We start from the raw sequence: 13,528 nt of genomic DNA, 5'->3' as shown, positions 1-13,528 counted from the left end.
CCCTACACACTTTGTTGAGGCAAGGCTGGGGCCAGAGGTGCTGTATTTCCAGCTATAGGCTATGAAACAGGAAGTGTTAGAGGTGTTACAGTATAGTGAACATGGGTAAGTGAACTGTCCTTCCCAAGAGAACATTTGGCTCCTTTTCTTTGTTATTAAGTCATAAAAAATTGTTAGTGTTGATTGGAAGAAAATGAGACTAGTCCTATTTTATTTTTTTTTTTTTTTTTTACGTGTGGTTTTTAATTTTTTTTTTTTTTTTCTGAAATTAACCAATTTGGGTAAACATTGAAAATGTTATCAATATCTCCACTTTCTGGGTCAGTTTATCCATGCTAACAGTGCGAGGTTTATGTTATCTAGCTCAATATGATGCCTGAGTTGGAAATCCTAATGAATCAAGTGTTCACTCCCATACATACATTGTATTAATTGCATTTTTTACTAACCTGCTCTATTGTAGGAAATTACATGTGTTGGAACATTTGATTTTAACATTAAGGTATTACTTATCAACCCTGAAGTCAACACTTCTTTTTGGTCCAGGTTGATACTCGTGGTTGCGAGCTTCTAAAGAAGAAAACTGAGAATTCTTCTGAAAAAAAAAGAGAACTGGCATTCAAAGTGTCATGCAGCTATCACTGTATTCTTAAGTAGTGGCTTATACCAACAGTATATCACCTTGCAAGGATCCATTTCTCCTGGAAGAAAGTTTGACATTTCTAGAAATGCTGTATTACTGACATCTCTGAGAATGCTTCCTCAATCTAAGCCTGACACTGCTGATTGTCTTTTATTAACTACACTCATTTCAGATTTGCACAATGACTATATTATATGTGAGTATATAAACTTTCATTAAGAAATGTTTTACAGATTCTTAAGTCATTTATTTGTAGTCCAATTAAAAATCATGATTGGAGAGCCTTACAAGAGCTATTTGAAAAGTATATTTCAATGGAAAAAATCCCCCTCCCTTAAGATGAAATTGCTTTCTAGGGAAAGTAATGAGAGTGGTGAGCACAGACTGTTGTTTGATCAGAACTCCAATTGTCAACATATCTGTCATCCCTAGATGTATTTCCTTGCCCTTCACAGACAAAGATGTGCAGCTGGCCTGATATGGCTTGTTTAGACTGCAGAAACAGAGGAGTGAAGAGCTGAAGACAAAGACAGGAACAACTAATGGGCAAGCGAAAATGGTTGAAAAATATTCTAATGCATTTTTTTCTTTAGAAAATTCCGTTTCGATATAATCAAAACATTCCTTGGAAACTCTGATTTTGCCAAATGCTTTGTCAAAGAACAACCTGGGAACTTGCCGTGTTTTCTCTGGCATGTTCATTGCCATTGCAGCCCACCACCAGGATGGTCAGCTTGGTAGCACTGAGATTTCCTCAGTGACTTAAGCCCTCAGGTTTGGACATGTTTTCATAGTATCATTTAGGTACAGAGTGAGTGAAGGACAAATCTGGAAAACATGGGTGGTGGAGTCAGAGAAAAGAGGGTGGCAGCGAGGGGAGAGATGAAGATATGCACCTCGTTAATGTTGCATTGCACAACCCTTAGGAGGAAAGACATCGATGATCAGAAATGGAGTTTGCTAGAGGCTTTTTCTGACAGCTGTTGCAAATTAGTGTCTAGGTTTGAACAAGCAGGAAGGGATGCATAGTGCTTTTAAATGCTGTATTCCTGCAATTGCTAATTAACTTGATTCTCAGAGGAAATCCTCACACCAAAGCAAAATTGCTTGGGCTAAATTATTTAGTAATAAAGATCCCCTGTTTAAAGAGCTTAAGCCTAAGAAGCTTATTCTGGCAAAAACAAGGCAAGGATCAACCACTCAAGCAATTCAGCTGGCAAAGCAGAGCATCGCTGACCTCTCACAGGAGCACACAAATGTTTGGCAGCACAACCATGGCCAGGAGCAGATAGTTACCTACCTCATAATTACTATCTCTTTCACAAAGTGATACTCAGAAAATGCACTGAGATTTCAGATGGACACTGCCCTTAAAGCTATGAGTGCCTTGAGATTAATACTATTAGTTGTGGTACATGCTCATGAGAATTGATTATTGTATGAGCATTGGTGGCATTCTTTCCCTGTGTGCTTTTGAGGGATAGTTGTGTAGTGAAGGTCCCCATAGAATTATTACATGTCACCAAGAAATTTGACTATGGGGAAGGCTAAAAAATATCAAAGCTTGTGAAAAAGTTTCAGTCTAAAACCACTTGCAGAAAATTTAGTATGGCTTTAGAGGAAAGAAAGAAACCTCGGTAATAATAACATACATTAAAATCAAAACCACAACTTTAAGTATATGCAGAGGGGTTCCTAGTCCTTTAGAAACCCAGGCACATAATCATCTCCGGGACAGCTACAGATGGAGTCATGCAGTCACTGCTGTCCATCATAATTACAGGTACTGGGAAAATCTGTAATTCCTTCACTTATCCTGATGAATTAGTGATAGGTTAAAGGAAAAAGTGAGACTGTAGGGGGGGAGACAGGCTATGTAGTGGGAGTCATTAGAGTAGGGGCATCAGACTCATTTTCGCTGGGGACCACATCAGCCTTGCAGTTACCTTTAAAGGGCCAAATGTAATTTGAGGACATTCGGCCCTTTGAAGGCAACTGTGAGGCTGATGTGGCCTCCGGTGAAAATCAGTTTGACACCCCTGCATTAGACGATACATCTATAATACTATTTTATTGTTATTCTTGTTTAATGACAATCAGCAATGGAGAGAATTATTTTTTGTTCTTGTTTAGTACATTACGTTTGTGTAAGACTGTACTTCTGGCACATTATGATTGGTACAAAAGCCATCATTATGCTTATATTTTACTATATTCTTACAACATTTACAAAGTAGTTATTGCTCTTAAGGCTAAAAATTAACTACAAACATATGTTGTGAAAGTATGTAGGATTTACTATGTAAGACAGTTATAGCCTACATTACTGACAAGAACTATAGGAAGAAGCTAAATAAATATAATTAATTCCAGATTACTGTTAATTTCTCAAGTACTAACCAAATGAATATTTAAAAAAAAAAAAAAAAGAACAAGAACTGATAACTGAAAGTCTGTTAAATCCCTGCTGTACTTAGAATACCAACCTGACAACTTTAACACTGTCATTGATTTCACCTGCAAGATCAGTAATCACCATCATCTGTCAGACTGCATCTGAAAAATCCAATACTTGACCATCCAAATGTCAGGATTAACATAAAAACGGCAATAATATATAGGAAAAACCCAAAGACCCATGAATTCTTTAAATCTTGCCATATTCATAACAATCAGTTCCTAAAGAAAAACCATAAGAGGACTAAGGAGCTTCCTTTATGCTTATAAATTATAACAACACACATGATTGAATCAGCATAACCAAGAGAGAGATTGCATTCCACTATGTTATCCAGGGAAGGAAAATGGAAAAAAACTGCAAAGAATTAATTGATGGAGGGTGCTTACCACATTAACAAAACAGGAAAACAGAAAAAAATATTGCCACGGCTGTGAGGGATATAGAAAACCTTTTTAAAAAGAAGTAACATCCATTTCTAATGTAGTTTGCTCTGGTTTTATATTGTTATAGTTCACTGATTTGAACCACCTTATAGGCTATACCACTGGGCATGTGATTAGAATGGCATATACAGGATTAAACATCGTTAAGTTTGCAATGTCTGCAGAGACTATAGCAAGGACAAGAATTGATTCCACTGGAGGCATCAACTGCAGTTCTCAAAGCCAGGCTATTTTCATTGATTAGTCTTTCTCTAGGTTTAGTATTTTAATGTGAGCAACAAGATTGGTAAATATAGCCTGTAGGTGATCCCTGAGTGCAGCAACTAAACATAAAAATATTCTGATGAATATTGGTTATGACATTACACTATACACAATGAGCTCAAAGGAGATTAAAAAATAGAGAAAAAAAGGTTTTTGAAAAATTATACAAATCTCAGTAAAGGAAATAGATAAAAATCTAGGAACTGTGTTTGTCAAAGCCATCAAGTCAGAGGGAGACCCCCAGCAGCTTACAGCCTTCATCTGACAGCAGCTGCTGCAGCATCCACTTCTGCCCCTTCTCCTAATTTTGTAACTCAATAGTATAAAAACAATACCAGGCCAAAATGGTGCCACTCAATTTTAGTTAATGATCAAACAGGAAGAATTGTATTTGAAAGTTTCTAGCCAGTCTGTAAACCAAAATCTCACAGGAGGATGCCACACAATATCCTGCCTGCCTTTTGCAATACAACACACTCCAAGTTCTCTTCTGTACAAGACAAAATGTATGTTACCTGACACGCGTACTTGAAAGCATGCAATTGTCACTAGCATTCACACATGCACAAATATACACATACTTATACATCTTTGTCTTTACATATAGGGGTTTCAAAAAATGCAGAAGATTTCTGTGAGTGTATGAGGGATGTGCTTTTTCATAGACGTGAGTTATCAACTTTTACAGGACTTGGTTAATCACATATGATAGAAGGACAACCACAGTTTTCAGAAACTAATAAAGAAAGAGTAACATAAGACCAGTGCTCCTATCTTAGTGGATGGAAAGTTACATGTACAATTTTAGGAATGACTCTTCAGTTTCTCACCTTGCTATGTTTCAGATGTCACCTGTTGATTTCTTCCTATTGGATTCAAAGAGACTGGTTACCCTTTGTTATTTATCTCCTTATTGGGACTGCCCTCAAGTATGCTGATTATTACTTAATATTGTTTTTCTTTACTTGTGTGGACTTTTCTTCCTCTTGTGTGAAAGAAAAAGCCATTCCTGAGACACTGGTAAGTATTGTTTAAAACACTTGAGTACACTACTGACTTTTGTTGGGCTAAATTCAACCCTGCATGTAACATTCTTGGATTTAGGCAAAATTTTGGGGGGGCTGCCTAATTCTTCAACAACTCTTTAATACGATTGTGTTTATAAGGTGAGTTGTCAACAATTTACACAGAATTATTTGGATAAATCAATGATTGTCTCTAAATTATGGCATTCTGATCTGGTAACAAACCATATAATAATAATAATATTGATTTTTCTTAAATTATGTCTGGACTCACAGCCCAAAAGAGGTTAAGCAGCATGACCAGAGCAAGGCCACACTTGCTTCACCTTGGAAGTGGAATGAAGCTGAAGACTGCAACCATTCACCTGCTCAGCAATGCTCAGGGGCTCATACAGCCTTGCTCCAGCTGTCCTGCTTAACCTGCCTTGAACTTCTGGACTAAAGTATTGCATAAGAAATATAATGGTAATTATTAAAAAAAAAAAGAAGTGTCACACTGTCTCTGGCCCTAAGAAACTCTCATCTTGAATATAGCATTTCAGCATGCAAATGTACGAAATCTAGAGCAAGGCTGCAGTGGTGAGCAAATACATGGTAATTGCATGGATTTCCCTGCTACATGTTCCTTTGCCAAACAATGGAGAACAGACAGTTCTTTTTAAAGGGTAACATAGAGAAAGAAGGAGGCTGTTGGCTATGGTGGCAGATGATCCTCACTGAGGCACGTTTTGCCCTCATCAGGGATCTTGTTGGTCTCAAAGCTAATCTACCTTTTACCTCCATAGCCTTATATCTTGAGGAACACAATGACTTTGTCATCCAGGTAATCATGGTTGGCATCCAGCTGTGGTATAACCAGAGTCTTTCATGAGAAAATGTGGTGTTTTTTTTTTTTTTTCATTTTCTAATTATGAGAGATCTGGGAGCATTGTTATGTGGTCTCTACTATTATTGAGGAGACAGAGAATAGGACCATTTCTTCATTGTTGCTGATGGTTTTCAACCGTGCGTCAGTGTAAAATGTAGCCAAGTTAAAAAGGAAGTAGCAAAAGAGGAATATTATAGTGTAGTATCAGTTAAAATTAACTGTTGAGGCAATTGAAAAAAGAGTGACAAAAATTGTCTCTCATTTGAGCTTGACTACACTTCCGTTACATGTGAGGTTAACAGGATTTGGTTTCTGAATTATTCATCAGGATCTGTCTAGTAGCAGGAGGTATGCAGCTGTAGGCTGAGCAATTTCTGCATCAGCTATACCACAAAAATGGTCTGGCAGGAGAGTCCACTGGTTGCTGAATAGCTATTCACAGCAACAAAACCAGGACTCAAATACATCCAGTACTGGTTGGGTTTCTGTGTTGTGTGGTTTCTTCTTTTTTTTTAAAAACAATTGGTAATACCAGACAAAAAGAGATGGGAAAATAAACCAATGGATGACAATATCACTAAGAAAATTAGTAGATATAGGATGTTTCTCTGCCTACTGCTATGGTAACTTATAATATTTAATTGTTTTTAAACACTGGAAATGAGAATTTCACAGAAATCACTTTTTTTTTTCTTTTTCTTTTTTTCTTTTTCTCTTCCCCTCCCAGTTGCTCTAATGACTCCTTTCTTTGTACTGGCAAATATTAAAAATCCAAAGGTGGTTCATGACTATAATAATGAATTTCTAAAGGATTCATAAAAATCAATGTTCTGTTTCACAAAATAAAAGTACTTGAGATCTGTATTTGGTCATTGCGTATTTGCTATCTGGTATTAAGGAAACGGAGTCAAGTACTGCAATCCTATTAGTAGTTTTCTTTGTTTTGTTCTATTATGTTTTCTGCAAACAATTTCAAGACTAAAAAAGATCACTTTAATAAAAAAGTGCAGCTGGTCAGTTTATTTGTATTACGTAACTCAAAAGCTAGAAGATTTTAAACTTTCCTTGCGAAAGAAAACAAACTAAAATTTGAATCAGCTATTTTATTTTCTGCTTTGCACCTCTACAGTTAAGAGAGTGTTGTAAATCAACTTTGAACATACTTAGCATCATTGGTATGAAAGAAATAGACATGCTGGTGTAGGAACCCAAAAATTTCCATCAGAAAAGAAAGAAAAAAAAAGATATAGTGATTAAAAGACCATTTCTTCTAAATAAAAAATCTCATTGGTCTTTCACAAATTGAGAGTCAGGTGGTCCAGATGGTCCCTTAATAATTCTCACTTGTAATGAAGAAATGCAAGTAACAACAATCAGTTATGGTAATTTGAGCCACTCAGAAATTTTCATTGGGAAAAAAAAAGGATGTTTTTTTTCCAGATTGGGCTTGTTCCCCAGGTGAGTCTATTCCAATGACATTTTCTGTGGACACTTCTCTGTGCAGATGTTCCTTGCCAGCTTGCCCACAGTGACTTGCAGAGCTTCCCATTTTCTAATTAACCTCTCAGCTGAAGAGCCCAAGTTTTAGAATATTATGAAAGTTTAGTCTCATAGATACCAAACCCTGCCTTCTCCAGAAATTTGTACCGTGAAAGTTGCAGATGGCTATCAAAAAACATATATTTTTTTCACAAAAACAGTGGAACTTTCAGCTTTGCCCAGATATAATGTTAACAGAAACAAAATCTGGGAGTATAAAATAAAAGTAGTGGTGGTAGAGGAGTGTCCCACTGGCATGGGTTATTATAAAATGCTATTAATATGGTAACACCTTTCTGAACTATCCATGAAGCATTTCAAGTGTGATTCATGCATGTCAGGCAAAATTTTTAGTTCTAAGGTTTCATTTCCTTGTGCTTTAAGATGTTAGGGAATTTGTAAAAATTACTCAAGAAGAAATTTAAAGAAGCCTGAAAGATAAAAACCCAGGTTTGTAAATAAAATGATCTGCATTAGGGCACGGGTCTGTTGGTCTTTGTTCCATTATAGAATTATAGAATTGTAGAATGTCCTGAGTTGGAAGGAACCTACAAGTATCGAGTCCAACTCCTGTCCCTGCATATGACAACCCCACAGTTCACACCATGTGTCTGAGGACGTTGTCCAATCTTCTTGAACACTGTCAGGCTTGGGGCTGTGACACCTCCCTGGGGAGCCTGTTCCAGTGTTCACCACCCTCTGCGTAAAGAACCTTTTCTTAATGTCCAACCTTAACCTCCCCTGGCACATCTTTCTGCCATTGTCTTGGATTCTGTCATTGGTCACCAAAGAGAAGAGTTCAGCACCTACCCTTCCTCCTCCCCTTGTGAGGAAGCTGTAGACCACGATGAGGTCTCCTCTTAGTCTTCTCTTCTCCAAGCTGAACAAACCCAGTGACTTTAGCCACTCCTCACATGACTTCCTCTCCAAACCCTTCACCAACTTTGTAGCCCTCTTCTGAACACTCTTTAGCAGTTCAATATCTCTTTTATCCTGTGCACCCAGAACTGCACACAGTGCTCCAGTGAGGCCGCACCAGTGCAGAGCAGAGCAGGACAATCACCTCCCTTACCCGGCTGGTGATGCTGTACTTGATGCACCCAGGACGTGGTTGGCCCTCTTGGCTGCCAGGGCACAAACAGTATGTATTACTAGCTGTATATTTTCTTTCACAAACATGAACAGTTTAGGAGAAAAATCTTATACCACCATTGATATTCGGTCTCTCAAAATGCTGGAGAACGCAGGCATCGATTCTACTACCTCTCGCATGCTAAGCAAGCACTCTACCATTTGAGCTAATTCCCCACAATTAATTAATTGCATTATGGACTTTCCATCTTTGGAAATATTCAAAATCTGACAGGACAAAGCTTTGTGTGACCCAGAGCACCAAAGTCAGCCCTGCTTTGAGCAGGAGGTGGAACTTGGTGTCTTCCTGGGGTCCTTTCAAACCTATATCAGTCCATTGTCATGTAAATCTGTTTACCTTTCCCTGTTTTCCTGTTTCTGGTGTATTGGATTAGGGACTTAGGGTGATTGTTTTCATTTTTGTTTGTTTGTTTGTTTGCTTTCTATCATCTCTGTTGTTAAACAAATGTAATCAGAGAACTAAGTCAGAATATTTGCTCTTTCTTTTGCCCTCTTGTCACTATTTAAGTTTTTAATTTACCCACCCACACATTAATATAATATCTTGTCTCTTCTTTCTGTTTTTCAGGTTCCAAAGTCATATATATGGCACACAGCAGTAGTAATGCTATTTTAAAGCTGCAACCAGATAGCTTGGGATTTAAGTCCTTTCTGGTGAGATAGCCAGGTCATTTAAATGCCAGTTTATAGAATCATGGAATCTTTCCAGTTGGAAGAGACCTTTAAGATTGAGCCCGATCATAACCTAACTCTAGCACTAAACCAGGTCCCTAAGAGCCTTGTTTATGCACCATTTAAACGCCGCCAGGGATGGTGACTCCACCATTTCCCTGGGCAAACATCTGAGTGTATGTGTCAGTAATTTAGACTAGGAATTGGAAAAAGGTGAAGATCTGTCCACAGCAGTCTTTGCCACATGTCACAGCTCTAGTCTACTTTCAAACAAAATGCCATCACTTGCATCTTATATATAACTGTGATGTTTTCTTCTGACCTGATAGGCAGGAAGAGGTGTCAGCATTTGCAAGTTGAATGGTTCACTAAGCATCATAATTTCATTTATCTTTTCTTTGACAGTGCTGTAGTATTTGGTGATAAAATGCCATGCTGTCAATCTACTGGCAGCTCTTGTGTTGAAAATCTTCAGAGGAATCAGTCTGTTGGATATTAGGCAAATTAATTTTTATAAGTTTCTGAAATTATTTCTTGTCACTCTCAGTGTTGTTCATGGCTGGAGCACAATTAACAATAGACAAAGTGTGAAGTTTGTGTTTCAGTGGCAGGCATGGGAATATCAGACAATCTTTCAGATAGATCAGACCTCAGGTTTCTAATTAGCATTCATTCAACTTCTTTCAGAGACTGAGTGATCACATGAGAGCAACACTTCATCTGTAGTTGGTCGGTGGGCTGATTTCTACCAGCAAATTTGTTTCCCTTATAGTTTAGAATTACCACCCTTTATATCTCTTGTTCTTGCAAATGCAACAATAGTTTACAGTGTCTGAGACCACAGTGAACCAACTGGAATCTGGCACATATTGGACTTTAAGTGCCTTACTAGGGCTGAAAACACACATGATTGCTGAAGCATCCTATAGCAAAGCATTTTTACTACTGAAAATCTCTGCTATGCTGAAAGATACTATGGGACATGCACACTGCCTTCTACTTTGATCCCTAAACAATTAGGAATTTCTTGAGAAATAACAGCACTATTTCAGTTCTTTTCAGGCACTTGGAATTATTAAAAAAAGGAAAAGCTTCTGTATCTGATTGTATGCTGACAAAAATATTTAAATATGAAGCCACAGAGACAGATATAAAAATATTTTTCTTTATATATGCAAAAATGAAGAACCACATACAAAGAAGTATCATATCTTCATAGCCACAGACTAGAGTCAAGGAGAAGAAAACTTGTACTGTGGCAATTAGTGTGGCATACTGATGTTCACCGTTGCTAGCAAAATTTTGGCCAGAATACCATCTGATCTGTCCATAAAGTGCTATTTGTTTTACCTGATCTCTTGTGAAATTGCTACAGTACCAAGTGTATGCTATGTAAGCTTTCCCACAATTCTCTCCTAAAGCAAGTCCAAGTGACATGATGCTGGGCTTGATCTCCCCACGTCTTTTCATATCAAGTTTTGAATTCCTGTTGGGTTCAAATTCAAAACTTCAACCAGATATAGGTTGCCCAAATGGCTGTTACCTTCTACACAAGAAATCATCAAAACATTTAAAACACAGCTGTCTTGACTATTCCAGATAGGGGCTCTTGTTAAATGCAAGTATTGTTTCAGCACTTTTACTTTTCTTTTTCCTTACTGTGACAGAACTGGCAGCATTTTCTACCCTCTCCAGGTGCTGACTTTTGAGGCTAATATCTAGCAGACTTCTTAAATCACTTAGATATTTACAATTTCATAGAAATATGCTGTCATCAAAATAGAGACGGTAACTCAAAATTACTGAATTAGGTATTACTGAGCAAAGGGAGGCACAAAAGCTGAAGGTCAGAGGTGTAGATAGCTCTACAATGAGGCACAAGCTGCATGCTTACCCACAGAGCAGCTCATCAACAGCTATGCTCTGCCTGATGTCCTTGCAAAATGTCAAGTACAGAATTATCACTGAGGTGGCACGAACCTCCTATAGCAATCCTGAACTAAATTGTTGTGTGATTTATCAGAGAAATGATTCTTCTCAATCTGGTGGCACCTTGTTCTGCTGTTGCACAGGCATCCAGTTCCTTTCCTTCCAGCACACACTTACACTAGAAGGAGATTTAGATAAAAGTGGAATCAGACTCTACGCTGTGCATTTGTTAATTGATCTGTTTTAACTGCTTCTCTATCTAAACCAATGGGCTAATATGTCATTAATCTGAAATTAAAGACACACAGTCACACAATTAATCATATTAGTCACTGTGACCTTATATTGCCAGGAAAGTTACTTGCATAGGAAGCAAACAATGACTTTACTGATGATTTTTTTTTTTCTTTTAATTAAACACAAGCAACTTTTGCTGTTTACATGCCACTTATTGATCTTTGTATTTAGTCTTTTGAACTCCCCTGTGCCTTTAATAAGCAGTGTGAAACAAAATTATTCTGAACTGCAGGAAAAAAGGAAGAAATTAAAAATGACCAACAACTGACTTACGATTTTGCTCATCATTTTTAAGTGTCTTCAGTGTGGTCATTTCTTTAAAAACATATAAGAGAAAGTGTGGACAATGACATCTTATATTAGCTATTTGCATATTTTTTGAGTCAGTAAGCAGAACTTTGTGACTCCAGTGTCCACAAATTTCTACAGAAAATAATGCTTTAATTACTATTTTTAATATAGAGGATGTTTCAAAAAGATGAACCCAATTTGAAATCACTATACTGCTGAGTTAGATCCATGTTTTGAAACACTCTGTATAACTAATAATGAATTAGTTATTAGTCTAATGTAAATTGTACTATGATGGAACATTTTGATGGAGTAATGATACCATAGTATCAGTATGTTGCATGTAGAAGGTATCACAGCAAAGCCTGCTTTGTTAAAAATCTCGTTTGTAGCATTGTTGATTAATCTTTTCACTTTCCTATACCAGATTATTTTGGGGGCTAGAGGTCTCGTAATTGAGGTTTCTGGTTCCTGGTACAATAGGTAAAATAGTCCTGACAGTTCAGATTTCCTTCCAGGTGTTGACATACTCTTATTCTCCACTGATCAGTAGGCATTTAGGAGGATATATAGAGTTTTAGTGAGGAAACACATGGAAATTCGTTGGATTCAATGTCGGTGACGCCCACCTCAGTGCTGCCTTTTCATCATTCATGTTTATGGTAACTCTGTAGCTCTATGAAGGAAGATAAAGCACAAGTGAAACTTAAAGGAGTGTTTAGTGTAGCAAGCAAAAAAAGAAAACTCACAAATTGATCAATTTTATTATTTTTATATATCACTGAAGAGAAAAATTTGTGCTTACTATTCATAATCTATAAATGTATGAGTTTATATCACATTCTCAATTCATCCTACATGGTAAATGATGGGTGGTTTAAACCCAAACAAATAGTGTAAAAGCAGAAATAAATCATAACCTACATTTGATTATGAAAATCTCTCAACATGAAACTTCTTCTCCAAGGTACTTCATTATTACTGAGAGCTGAGCTGAGGATGGAGTAGAACAGCTAAGTTACTACTCTGCTTGCTGAGGTCATGCAGAGATCATCAGTATTTCAAAACTCCGCATATGGGAGTAACAATTAGTGTATTTCTTGTTATAGTTGCTGATATTTCATATATCAAATTGTCTTAGTTTAAAAGGGAATATATTGGTTTATTTAGGCCCCAGAGTTTTGTAAACAATCTGCAATTCACATTGTACAGCAGGAAGGATTTTGTGTGTTTGTTTATCAATTGCTTAGGAACAAAAATCACAACATTCACCAAAGGGTTAATTAATTGAAAATTTAACGAATTGTTTCTGGAAATTAATTGTGAGCAGATCCGCTCTACTTTCCACTCATCCATTAACAGAGTAGATCCACGGAACAGATCAAGACTCTGTTCTTGATCTTGATAAGAAATATTCAGCAGAGTGTTATAAAAGGAGCAAAACTTGAAAATCCAATCATATCAGCATGAACTTTTCCCCATAGTGTGGTAAAGGTTAGATGACATTGTCTTTTTCACATCAGAACCTTCTTTTTGTACTGCACTGGTTTCCAGACTGTTGAAGAATATCCCCTTATTTGTGCTTCACTAAATTCTAGGGTCATAATGTGTTTTTTCTGCTAAGAAAGAACAAAAGACATATTTTAATGAAAAAAACCCCACAACTTTGAAGGATTTTTACCTTCTAGAAATTATTTCTTTTTCTTAACATATCGTTCTGCATTGTAAACATAAACAACACACAGAAAAAACTGTTTTCTTACCCACATTTAATCTCTTGCAGTATATAGTATAATTAGAATTCCATTATTAATATATCACAGAAATAGTCACATATGAAGCATGGATTAGTAATGAAAACATTCATATTAGAAGCTGAAAAACTTTTTCTACTGTAAAACCCACCATTTTCACCCCAGACACATTGGTGGAGCATTGTTTTGT

Source organism: Nesoenas mayeri (genome assembly GCF_963082525.1).
Source record: "Nesoenas mayeri genome assembly, chromosome: 2".
Classification (NCBI taxonomy): Eukaryota; Metazoa; Chordata; class Aves; order Columbiformes; family Columbidae; genus Nesoenas; species Nesoenas mayeri.
This window is presented reverse-complemented; position numbering follows the sequence as displayed.